Genomic DNA, 12,242 nt, shown 5'->3' with positions numbered 1-12,242 from the left:
ATGAGGGATGGATATACCCTGCCCATGTGATGTGAGCAGGGAGCAGTGCTGTGTGACTGCCGTGCTGAGCCAGCCCCACACCTGTGACAACCCCCAGTCTAGTGGCACATGGGCAGAGTGAGGTTTGTACCCGCAGTTGGCAATGGCAGGTGATTGTCCTGTGACTGTGTGTGTCTGTGTACTCTGCTGAGGTAGCGTCAGTGGGCTGGGGCATGTGACTGCTTTGAGGTGCTGTACATAATCCTTGTGTAGCTTGTGATGCACAGTGTGATCCAGGATCATTTAATGTGTGGCACCCCTCATGCCACCTGTGTACTTTCAATGCCACGTAGTGCATTTTGCCTTCCACAGTGGATTATGTCCCTATGACAAATGTGCAATGAGTTGCCTGCATACCATGGCCTGTTCAAAGAAGCCAATTTGTTAATATGTGTGTCTCTGTGTCATTGATCAGGTGAATTAAAGTATTCTCACTTTTGCATCCTCACAGGTAGGCGTCCATGCCAAGGGGGAGATATGGAAGCAAGCCGTCAGTGCCGTGAGGAATACGGAGGGTCGGAAGCGGTGCCTAGCCCAGGTGAGGAAACGCTGGCAGGATATCCGGTGCTGGACGAGGAGGATTGCACGGGTCCTGCTGGGGGACTCACCTCAGGGCCGGAAGAACCGTGGGCGCCGGCGTCTGACCCACATCCAGAAGCGTGTGCTGGCGGTGGTCTTCCCAGACTTGGAAAGGCGCTTACAGGAGAAGCAGCAGCAGGAAGGGGGTAGGTACATGTGTGTTTGTTGTGTGTCACCAGCTTTTGGAAGTGCGCAGTTGCATGGATACACTGCCAGGGTTTACATGTGCAGTGCATAACCAGTTCCCCCAAGTAAACCGGTGCTGTTCTTCCTCCCTTCCCCTCCTTGCCATGTGTTCCCTGGTCTGTGTGTAGTCACTCTTGCACAAGGTAATCTAGGCTGGCAGTTAATCCAAGTGCCCAATGCTTGCAGCATCATGTGTGGGGGTGGAGTGTAACAGGTTTTGGGACCTTGGCTGTGCCCTGGCCAGTTCAGTCATTGTGGGGTAAATGTCAGTTGGCACTGATGCTGAGTCCCAACATAGGAGTGTGTCTTTAAAGTGTACTGCCTTCCAGCATGCATGTCCAATGTTGTGCCCTCTGACATGATGTCCATGAGTGGGATTAATGCATAGTGCAGGGACGGTTGCTTCAGTTGCAGTCATATCCATCCAGGACCATGGAGGTGTGTGGCCACTACTGTGCCCTGGGGCACCTTTTCCTAGGTATCATGTGTGTCATCCGACTATGTGGACATTCTCGGTGTCTTCGGCATTGGTTGGGCTCTGTGGCATTGTACCCTGGCCTCATCTGTATTGACGTAAACTGTGCTACATGTGTCCACTGTACAGTGTGACCCAATTTTGCTTGTGCATACTCACAGTGGGCAGTGCCTGTGTGTCTTGGAACGACAATCTGATGATGGTTGATTGTCAATGATATATGTGGACAGGCGCACCAGGGGTAGTTTGTGTACAATCATGATTTAGTGCAGGCCATGTGTTTTTATCCCAGAGTAAGAGGTGTAAGTACTTCCTCTGTCTCAATCACATTGTCTCAGGTAGGGGGTGCTTTGTGCGGGCAAGGCCTACATGTCCAAATCTGAAGTCTCCCTGCTAGGTCTGGCCTGTGTGTGATGTTTGTCTGGACATACACTCAAGGTGCAGTGACCCAGTCATGTTGTGCATGTTTTAATGTATTAGCTTTGCAGCATGTGCAAAAAGTTAATAGACATGGTTCCTGCTCATCCCTTTTTTGTCAACGCTGTGTGGTACAGATGCTGTGCACGATTGTCCCCAGAGCCTGGCTCCTCTGTCCTATTTGATATCAAGTAATTTGCTGTTGGGTCATGCTCTCCATTGTTTCTCAGTGGCATGGTGGGTCAACCAGCTGGGTGTTGCAGGGCCTACATATGTACCTTGTGTTGTAGATGTTACTCATGTTGCTTTTCAGGCTATTCACTGTGACCTATGTAGATTTGACTCATGTGACATATGTATACAGGTGTCTGATCATTTCCTGTCTCTTCACCTTGCCCACAGCATCGTCGGGGGACTCCGAGGGAGACACTGGCACGGACCGTGAGGAGGGAGCAGGCACCAGTGGCAGCAGTGCTGTCTTGTCTGGTGCATCGAGTGGCATGGAGGCCGAGGGGAGTGAGGCGGAGGACCTGTCCAGTAACACCACCGACTATGACGCTGACGGATCCGAGGCTGATCTCCCAGAGGGGGCGGAGGCTGCCCACAGCTGACAGCAGCACTCGATCTCTACCCGCCCCCTCGATTCCCATCACCGGCCTCCCACTTGCTCTATTCCCTTCCCGCCGTGCTAGGTCACCACGTGTCTCCTTGCCAGGCACCGCACCCCCTGCCCCTGTCTCCACTGCTGCCGCCAATGCCGAGTCTGTGGACATCCTGCGCCAGTTGCAGGTTGGTCAGACTGCGATGCTTAATGTCCTCCATGGCCACACACGAGTGCTCACCCAGATGGAGGCATACATGGAGGGCATCTCAGCTGCGCAGTCTGACCAACGCCAGTTGCTGAGGTCCATTAACTGGACACTGACTGCAGCAGTGGGTCTCCTGCAGCACTACGTCCCCCCCTACCCCTGCAGCATCCACACTTCCCACTCCCATGCCTGTCCAAAGCACACCCAGACGTACCCATGCACGCACCCCACCAGACACAGGCACCACACCACCAGGGAAGGCCAAGCGCACACCTCCTGTCACGCACACACAGGGTGAAGTAGGCACACCCACTGGGTCGGGGGGCAAAAGGAAGACACGCAGCCACAGTGGGAGTCCACATTCATCACAACCCACTACCTCCAAATTCACTCCCCTCAGCTCTCCTGGCCAGGATTCCACCAAAGAATCCTTCATGGGCGCTCTGTCCCTCAACCCCAAAGGGACACCACCCCGCAAGCGGTCAAAGGAGTCCCCAGTCAGGGTGGTTGAGTCCCCCCCTGTCCACACCCTCCCCCAATAGCGCTGCGACCCATCCCTCCGACACCCCCCTCCTTGGGGCCTGTGGTTCCTTCGGGTGCTGGGGAGAAGCTGGGGGACCTTGCAACCGTGCGCTGCGCCATTCTGACCTCCACCTTTGGTGCTGCCCCACCCCCTGTGGTGGAGTCCTCCGTCCCTGCACCCACAACACCTACCCTTGCCCCTCCTGTCCCTGTGGTGCCTGGTCCTTGCCCCCCACATGATGCCCCCCCCTGTGGAAGCAAAGGAGGTATGAACTGTGGTGGCAAGATAGGGGACACGTGTCCCTATGTGTCCCCCACCAGGAATTGGACTATGGACTGCCCTATGGGCCTTGTACATATTCAACTTTTAATTACAAATCGTTTTTTTTATGCTGAATAAAGCTATGATTTTTTCCCCTTCGCTTTTCTGGTATTGCTGTTGGTGGTGCTTCTCCATGTTTGGGATGGGGATAATGTGTTAGGTGTCTGGCAAATGTAGTGGTGTGCTGCTCATGGGATGGACCCTGGTATCTGTGTGCCATCACAAGGTATTTGCGAAATAACTTTGTTCATGTATGCTCTTACTGCATGGTGACATTGTCCCATGGTGTGTTCCTTCCTCTGTGGACCCTGACATCTTCCCTGCAGGGTGTTTCCTAAATGTTGTGCTAAACTGTGTCTACATATCCTTGGTGTGTGACGGATCTGTTCTAATTTGGCCATGCATGCTGGGCAATGTCTCCACCTGCATCATTTGTGGCATCCTTGGTGGTCACTGTACTTGTGTGTGGAGTATATTGAAGTTACTTCATGTGGACATGTTCCCTTTTACACACTATGCATGTGTGTACTCCCAGCCTCGCACACATGTTACGTGGTCTGCAGGGTCTGAGCACCTGACTGACTATTGTGGGCATTGTATCTGTGGGTACTGCACCCTTTTCTTTCCATGGGCACTGCTGGGAGGACTCTGCACCCACCCCTCCTGTGTCTGGGCACTGCTGGGAGGACTCTGCACACACCCCTCCTGTGTCTGGGCACTGCTGGGAGGACTCTGCACTCGCCCCTCCTGTGTCTGGGCACTGCTGGGAGTGATAGGCACCCACCCCTCCTATGTCTGGGCACTGCTGGGAGGACTCTGCACACACCCCTCCTGTGTCTGTGCACTGCTGGGAGGGATAGGCACCCACCCCTCCTATGTCTGGGCACTGCTGGGAGGACTCTGCACCCACCCCTCCTGTGTCTGGGCACTGCTGGGAGTGATAGGCACCCACCCCTCCTATGTCTGGGCACTGCTGGGAGGACTCTGCACCCACCCCTCCTGTGTCTAGGCACTGCTGGGTGTGATAGGCACCCACCCCTCCTATATCTGGGCACTGCTGGGAGGACTCTGCACCCACCCCTCCTGTGCCTGGGCACTGCTGGGAGTGATAGGCACCCACCCCTCCTATGTCTGGGCACTGCTGGGAGTGATAGGCACCCACCCCTCCTATGTCTGGGCACTGCTGGGAGTGATAGGCACCCACCCCTCCTGTGTCTGGGCACTGCTGGGAAGACTCTGCACCCACCCCTCCTGTGTCTGGGCACTGCTGGGAGGACTCTGCACCCACCCCTCCTGTGTCTGGGCACTGCTGGGAGGACTCTGCACCCACCCCTCCTATGTCTGGGCACTGCTGGGAGTGATAGGCACCCACCCCTCCTATGTCTGGGCACTGCTGGGAGGACTCTGCACCCACCCCTCCTGTGTCTGGGCACTGCTGGGAGGACTCTGCACCCACCCCTCCTGTGTCTGGGCACTGCTGGGAGGACTCTGCACACACCCCTCCTGTGTCTGGGCACTGCTGGGAGGACTCTGCACCCACCCCTCCTGTGTCTGGGCACTGCTGGGAGGACTCTGCACCCACCCCTCCTGTGTCTGGGCACTGCTGGGAGGACTCTGCACCCACCCCTCCTGTGTCTGGGCACTGCTGGGAGGACTCTGCACCCACCCCTCCTGTGTCTGGGCACTGCTGGGAGTGATAGGCACCCACCCCTCCTATGTCTGGGCACTGCTGGGAGGACTCTGCACACACCCCTCCTGTGTCTGGGCACTGCTGGGAGGACTCTGCACCCACCCCTCCTGTGTCTGGGCACTGCTGGGAGGACTCTGCACCCACCCCTCCTGTGTCTGGGCACTGCTGGGAGTGATAGGCACCCACCCCTCCTATGTCTGGGCACTGCTGGTAGGACTCTGCACACACCCCTCCTTGTGTCTCGGCACTGCTGGGAGTGATAGGCACCCACCCCTCCTATGTCTGGGCACTGCTGGGAGGACTCTGCACCCACCCCTCCTATGTCTGGGCACTGCTGGGAGGACTCTGCACACACCCCTCCTGTGTCTGGGCACTGCTGGGAGGGCTCGGCACACACCCCTCCTGTGTCTGGGCACTGCTGGGAGGACTCTGCACCCACCCCTCCTATGTCTGGGCACTGCTGGGAGTGATAGGCACCCACCCCTCCTATGTCTGGGCACTGCTGGGAGGACTCTGCACACACCCCTCCTGTGTCTGGGCACTGCTGGGAGGACTCTGCACACACCCCTGCTATGTCTGGGCATGTACCGTCGGGACATACACGGGTGTGGGTACGCTCCATTCATACACGGGTGGGGGTTCGCTCCATACATACACTGGTGGGGTGTGGGTACGCTCCATTCATACACGGGTGTGGGTGCGCTCCATTCATACACGGGTGTGGGTACGCTCCGTACATACACTGGTGGGGTGTGGGTACGCTCCATTCATACACGGGTGGGGTACGCTCCATACATTCCCGTACCCATGATTTGCAGGCCTGGGTACGTACCGTACCCACGCCTTAGGAGCGTGTGTACGGGTCGTACCACGCCCACCCCTATGTCACCCCAACAATGGCGGTACAGCCCGTACTCACGTTCTGAATGCCTCGGTACGGGCCGTACCAGCATTGTTGGGGTGATGTAGGGGTACGCGTGGTACGACCCGTACCAACGTTCTGAAGGCCTGGGTACGGTGCAGACCCCCAATGGGGTGCCGTAGGGGTACGCACCGTACCCAGCCCTTCAGAGCGTGGGTACGGGAAGTACCCCGCATACCCCTACATCACCCCAACAATGCTGGTGCGACCCGTACCCAGGCCTTTAGAACGTGGGTACGGGCCGTACCGCCATTGTTGGGGTGACGTAGGGGTTGGCGTGGTACGACCCGTACCCACGCTCTTAAGGCGTGGGTACGGTACGTACCGGTATTGTTGTGGTGCCGGTTCGCGTCAACATCCACTTCCGTTGTGGCGGACGCTTGCGTTGCTGGACACGCCCCCACCCCCTCGAGGTGACCAGGTCCTGCAGGTCAGGTATGTCCAGGGCATGTGTGATTGGTGACTTGGGTGGGGGTTATGTGTCCTGCCCCTGCCCCCCCCCACTTTGCCCCTGGGTGTTGTTCTGACCTTCTGCGGCATCTGTGTCGGTTCCTGTAGAGCAGGTGGACTGCTATGAGGGCTGGGATGACTCGTAGGTTCGGGTCCATGGCTGTCCGTCGCGTACAGGTGCTCCTTGTGCGTGTCGTCCTGATTTCCCGGCAGTTTTTGGCAGGCGGAGAATGTTATCCGTTCGGGGTGACGTCGGTGCGGATCGTACTTCCTGGTTCATGAAACGCAGCCTGAATGCGTCCCGACGTCACGTCGGCGCTGTCTCGGATCACATTGGTATGTATTTTTTCGTCGGTCGGTGTTTTGTACGATTCGTATGGAAATGGTGTTTCCGTGGGAATCGTACTTGCATTTTTGTAATGTTTATTTCCCGGGTACTAGTCAAACGGGGAAAACGCTCCGACCGACGGTTGGTACCCGGTTTCTCCAGGATCCAAATCGGCACCTTAGTGTAGCTAGTGTTACACCCAACAGGGAATGCAGGAACTCTGGCAAATAAGCCACTATCTTCAACAAATCATGTCATCTCAAAATGTCATATGGACATTGGGGCATATGTACAAGAACTTAATCCAGCTGTAGCATACATTTTTTGACGTTACAGCAGCTTTTTATTTGTCCCTGTATTTACAATTTGCAGCTAGCTGCAGGTAGTGGCACTTATCCAGCGTAAACGTGAATTTTTAAACTCGCCACCACTGTTAGCGGAACAAAAACTGCCACTAACCCAACTTTGCGATATTTACAATGAAATTTCCATACAGCGATAACCTCCCAAAACTACTGCTAAGTCCAGTAAGAGGCCGTTTTTTAAGACCAAAAAATAGCTTGTCTTAAAATTGATGCAAACATTTATTAGATGTTTGGATGCTGGACAGTGCTTCAGGGAACATTGCTGCACTGCCCTGTGACACAACAAAAGGACAGGGATGCACCCTATCAATAAGATATGGCACATTCCTGGACCACATTCATGAAAAGTGTTGCATCACTGCGGCAAAAGAGTGTTGCGACAATTTTCACTGTGCCTTCCTTGCGACACAATGGATGCGCCGTATCAATGTACGGCGTTCCATGTCGCAATCAATGACAGATACGTCCTGACGTATCTGGCAGCGCTAAATTCACGCATTGATACAGTTGTGCTGCAAGCATGACTCAACTCCAGCAATGAATGGGGCAAACCTATCCCCATGGCACTGTGTCACCCTGCGTCACCCTTACGCCTGCCATGAGGCAGTCGTAAGGTATTGACACAATGGTGTACTAGAATTGTTGCAGTGAAATCTGAGAGACTTCACAGCACCAATCCTCCAAGGCTTTGTTGCATGAAACGCCACCCTGCATACATCATACTAGATGCAGGTATAATGTAGCACAGGGCTGCACAAGGTCATGCATATGCCTAGGTGCGTCACTTTGTAAATACAGCGCAACGTGGTGCAATATTCGTCCTGCAAGTATGTCAAGAAAATGATGCACCGGAGGCGTTTAACTGCCAGAAGGGGCTCTGGACAAAGCCCCCCTGTCTTTTTACCCTACGATGCCGCACAATGGCTGCCATGCGCCAATGCAGGCACCCTTGCGCCATGGTGCAAGGGTGACTGTGTTGTGGAGTTGATTGATGTTGTGGTTCCACCTTTCTTGTGACGTCTGCAAGTGCGTCTGTACTCGTGGAGGGTGGGAGTGAACCAGTTGGCCTTCTTGGAATGTTATTTGCCTGGTCTTTTCTTTAAGGGTGCCAGGGTGTTGGCGTAGTTGGAGATCTGTCAGTGGAAGTTGCGTGCTGCGGTGTTGGCGTCTGTAGGGGCTGGTGGAGTGGTGGTGCTGAGGGAGTTGATGAGAAATTCTTCGGTGGCCTTGATCCAGCTGCAAAAAGGGGAGGGGGGCGATGATGGTGGTGGTCCACGGTGGGCATGGTGAAGGCGTGAGTTATACAATGATTGTCAGCCCAGGAGAGTTCTGTGGTGTGGCTGTAGTCGAAGTTCCCGCTGGTGGAAAAGACAAGCTTGAGCGTGTGTCTGCCTATGTGCGTAGGTGTGGTGACTAGCTGCTTGAGTCCGATGATGGCAAGGTTTCTCAGGAAGGGGGGAGTGTGTTATGGGCACTGGGGTTGTCCAGGTGGAACTTGCGGTCTCCTAGTAGGACGTAGTCGGTGGATGGGAGAGCCTGGAGTGCGATGAGGTCTACAATGACACCGGTGAATGGGGGTTCATGGTACGGGGGCCTGTAGACGAAGGTGCAGCGAAGGGAGGTGTTACGGTTTGTCCGGATCTGGAAGTGGAGGTGTTCCATAGTCACCGCTGGGTCATTAGAAAACATGGTCAGTCGGAGTGTGCTTTTGTCGATGATGGCAATGTCTCCTCCTGGACGGTGTGGGTTGTCCTTGCGGGTATTTTTGCAACCGTCGGGGATGGCGAAGGCTATGTCCGTGTTGAAAACAAGGCTGTGGAAAACCATAACCTACGTGAAGCACAGCTGAAGACAAAAATGTCTCTACAAATATGCACACACTTGCATGGTATAAATCAAAAGATTGTTTATATGTTGATGATTTCAATAAAATCTAAATTAACTATGCAACTTCACTTTTGAAATAAATATTGCTTACTTGAGTTCAAACAGTGTAAGTATTAAACAAAAACATTATACATTGATATCATATAAACCAACAGAAATCAGTGTATAGTCAAATTACAAATTTACAAAATCAAAGTCCAGAAAATCAATCCCAATGCATTTCAGGTTAATACTAAACCCTTTGTCAGAGGATATCTGATAAACAATAGTCAATGGTATTCTGTAGTTGTGTCTTGATGTCCTCCGTGCAGAGCTACAACAAAAAGCCAAATGAATATCTAATGAGAAGCTGAGTGGACAAAATAGCAAAATGCTAGTAGGATTTGCACTCGGGGAAATTAATGGGTTAGGTAAACTGGAGAGAGGAAAAGTAAGTAGAAGCCCATTCACAGAGCAACAGCAAACGTTTTAGCTTTGTGAGTCCTTGTGCCATGTGCAACAGTACGTTACAAACGGTGTGCAAAATTAAGTGTGTCTCCTTCATTCTAATCCTTAAGTAGATGTACACGTGTACGACTGCATCAGTAGCTTACCCCGACTTGATCTTGCTACGATGCAAATATCGGAGAGATTCGTCACTCTAAAAAAATGATCAAAAAGGCACCTGCTGTTAAATCACAACCACGACGTTATAATACAATGAAGCCCCATAGTATGAGGCACCGCTTACCCGTCAAAGTCCACACGCGGTTCCAAAGCAGCCACTCCAATGTTTTAAACGGATTGGTCCTTGGGTGCTCTAAAATGTATACCAAAGAAACCACCCGTAAGCTTCAACCACACACCGTACACCAAGGATTCAAAATAGCGAGTACCGAACAGGACTTCCGATACTCACCTTGTTCGAGAGACTACAACAAACTTCCGTGTTACACAACACGCCCGTGCAGTACGTGAAGTACGCTCGTGACGTGATGCGAAGTTACCTCTAATTTTAAACCACCGAAATCGTGAAAATGGAAAACAGACTGAAAATAGGGTAAATGTGAATACTCCCATCCGTCTTGTGTTTAAGTAATACAAGCACCCAGTAAACAAGAGTCACTAACACGCGCAAGCTAGCATACAGCTCGCGTGTTTTAAAAAGATATTTCCGTATCGCTGCAATCTGTAGAAAAAACCTAAATTTGCAAGCCCCCAGTGTTACTGTGTAAAAAATAGATGACAAATGGTAAAAATATAGAAAATAAATTTGATGGAGATGCGATTGGAAATTATAAAGAGGGTATGTGCCTCTATTTCAAAACAACAAATCTGATGTGTGAATGCTAGTCTAGAGTGACCAAGTGATATATGCCATAAACATAACCAAAGGAAAATCCTTGAGAAAAAAAAGAAAAAGATCTTTAGGACTGAAGGAGCTACGAGTGCAAATCCTGTACAATAAAATACTAGATGATGAGATATAAACTGTTACACAGTTTCACTGTATTACACAAAACATAATAATTCATAATGATCATTTAGCCCCCTGGTGATCACTGTACCTAAGAACTTGATCCAGTGTGTTTCCCTACGTGCGAAGGCTATGTCCGGTCAGGAGCAGAGGTTGGTCACAGTTTACATGAAGAATGTGATGTCTGAAGAGGTGGCGTCGAGGAGGTCCCAGATTTCTGTGGCGTATTTTTGGAGGTACGCATGTTGAGGATGGTGCAGTTGAACTGGTTGGGTGCGCTGTTGGTCAGCTGGGCGGCAAGAGGCACTGGTGGGCTGATGTGACAGGAGGTGCTTTAGCAGTTTCGGCATGCGCAGGGTGCAAGGGTATTCTACGGTGATGCTAGATGGCAGGCGGCATGACGTCCAGGGTTGAGGGCGAGGAAGATACTGGCATCTTAGCGGTGGAGCATCCGAGAGGTATGGGCCCTGGTGCTGAGCGCGATACAGTTGGCTTGCCTTTGGTGCACCAGTGGCACGCCTGCTGCGCATGGCCGCACAACATCCGCCATTAAGCAGTGCTGCAGGGGAGCTGGACAGCTGGAAGGCGGGAAACTTGGGAAAGGGGAGTGGAGGGGCGGGGACACAGGGGGATCACTGCAGCAATGAGGGAGAGGATACGGAAAAAGGAACTGCAAAAAAGCACAGGAAAAACAAAGCCAAACGAAGCAAAGATAAAAAAAGACAAAGGTGGAAAAAAAACGGAGATGAGCAGAAAGATGAACAGGAACAGCAGAAAAGAGGGACAGGAGTGCAGTCAAGATGCAGAGCAGTGGCGCTCTACCACTGGATGAGGAGCAGGCAGGAGCCTGTGGGTGGAGAAGGGACTAGAACACCTGACCTCTGGGTCATAGGAACCAGCAGCAGCAGATGGGGACAGCAGTAGCAGCAACCAGACGGCGCAGCGCTGTGGGAAAAGGAAGTCCACTAAGGGTTAGTCCCCAATACACTCAAAAGCAAACTAACAAGGGGCAAAGGAAAGCAGCACCACCGAGTTGCCTCTTCCGAACTAACAGTGGTGAACAGATTCTGTGTTCTCCAGCTCCCCAGCGAGTAACAGCAGATCAAGTAGCATACACAAGGACCTGGGCCAAAACCGGCCTCGTGCCCCTGGCACCCACTGCCACCAATGACCAATCTCAGCAACTTGAGCCAGTTAGTGGAGTCCCCACCAGCCTTGTGCGGCGCCCTCGGTGATGTAGGTCAGCAGCAGAACTGGGATTGCTCAGGGCACGGTGTGCATCACCCACAGGTGCTAGGCCTGGACTTGACTCACTCCCAGGCCTCCTCTGCTATGCGTCCTAACTTCTCCTCACCTAGAGATTGACACCAGGGCTCAATGCACCGCACTCTCTCCAAATCTGCAAATCCAGCAGCAGAAGCCTCAGCCAGGTGGGATTTCACAAGCCTTGGAACAGCAGTCACCACTAAGTCTGCTGAGTAACCTCCTGATGCAGATGATGGAACAGGGCCCCCTTAGGCGGTGTACTGGTGGCGCCTGGTATGCGATGCAGACGTCGCTACGTTAGTGTGCAGGAGTGCTTCTCCCGTTCACAGCTCCAAGGTTGTCTTCTCACACAGGTCAGCAACATGTCTCCATGCGACCTGCTAGACTTCACCACCAGGTGAGGGCAATAGCCGATGCCTCAATGGCCTAGCAACTCCACAGCACCTTTACCTCCCACTCGGGCTCCCCTACGCAGGCCCAGCGAGGCCTCCGGGCCTCTGGGACTGTCCTCGCTTTCAAGGTTTTGGCT

At 53.0% G+C, this 12,242-nt stretch overlaps 1 long non-coding RNA gene across 1 annotated transcript in view; it reads right to left on the bottom strand.

Annotated features, from left to right (window-relative positions):
* LOC146817180 (uncharacterized) overlaps window positions 1-9,785 on the bottom strand; it is a 223,271-nt gene extending 213,486 nt beyond the window's left edge. The window contains exon 1 of the long non-coding RNA XR_014962500.1: window positions 9,722-9,785. This is a non-coding gene — a long non-coding RNA (uncharacterized LOC146817180). The remainder of the gene's footprint in view (window positions 1-9,721) is intronic.
* Window positions 9,786-12,242: the final 2,457 nt, after the last annotated feature.

The sequence above is a fragment of the Triturus cristatus genome, chromosome 6, assembly GCF_964204655.1.
Source record: "Triturus cristatus chromosome 6, aTriCri1.1, whole genome shotgun sequence".
Taxonomy (NCBI): domain Eukaryota; kingdom Metazoa; phylum Chordata; class Amphibia; order Caudata; family Salamandridae; genus Triturus; species Triturus cristatus.
Note: the sequence above shows the minus strand (reverse complement) of the source record. Positions and strands in the feature narration are given on the sequence as shown.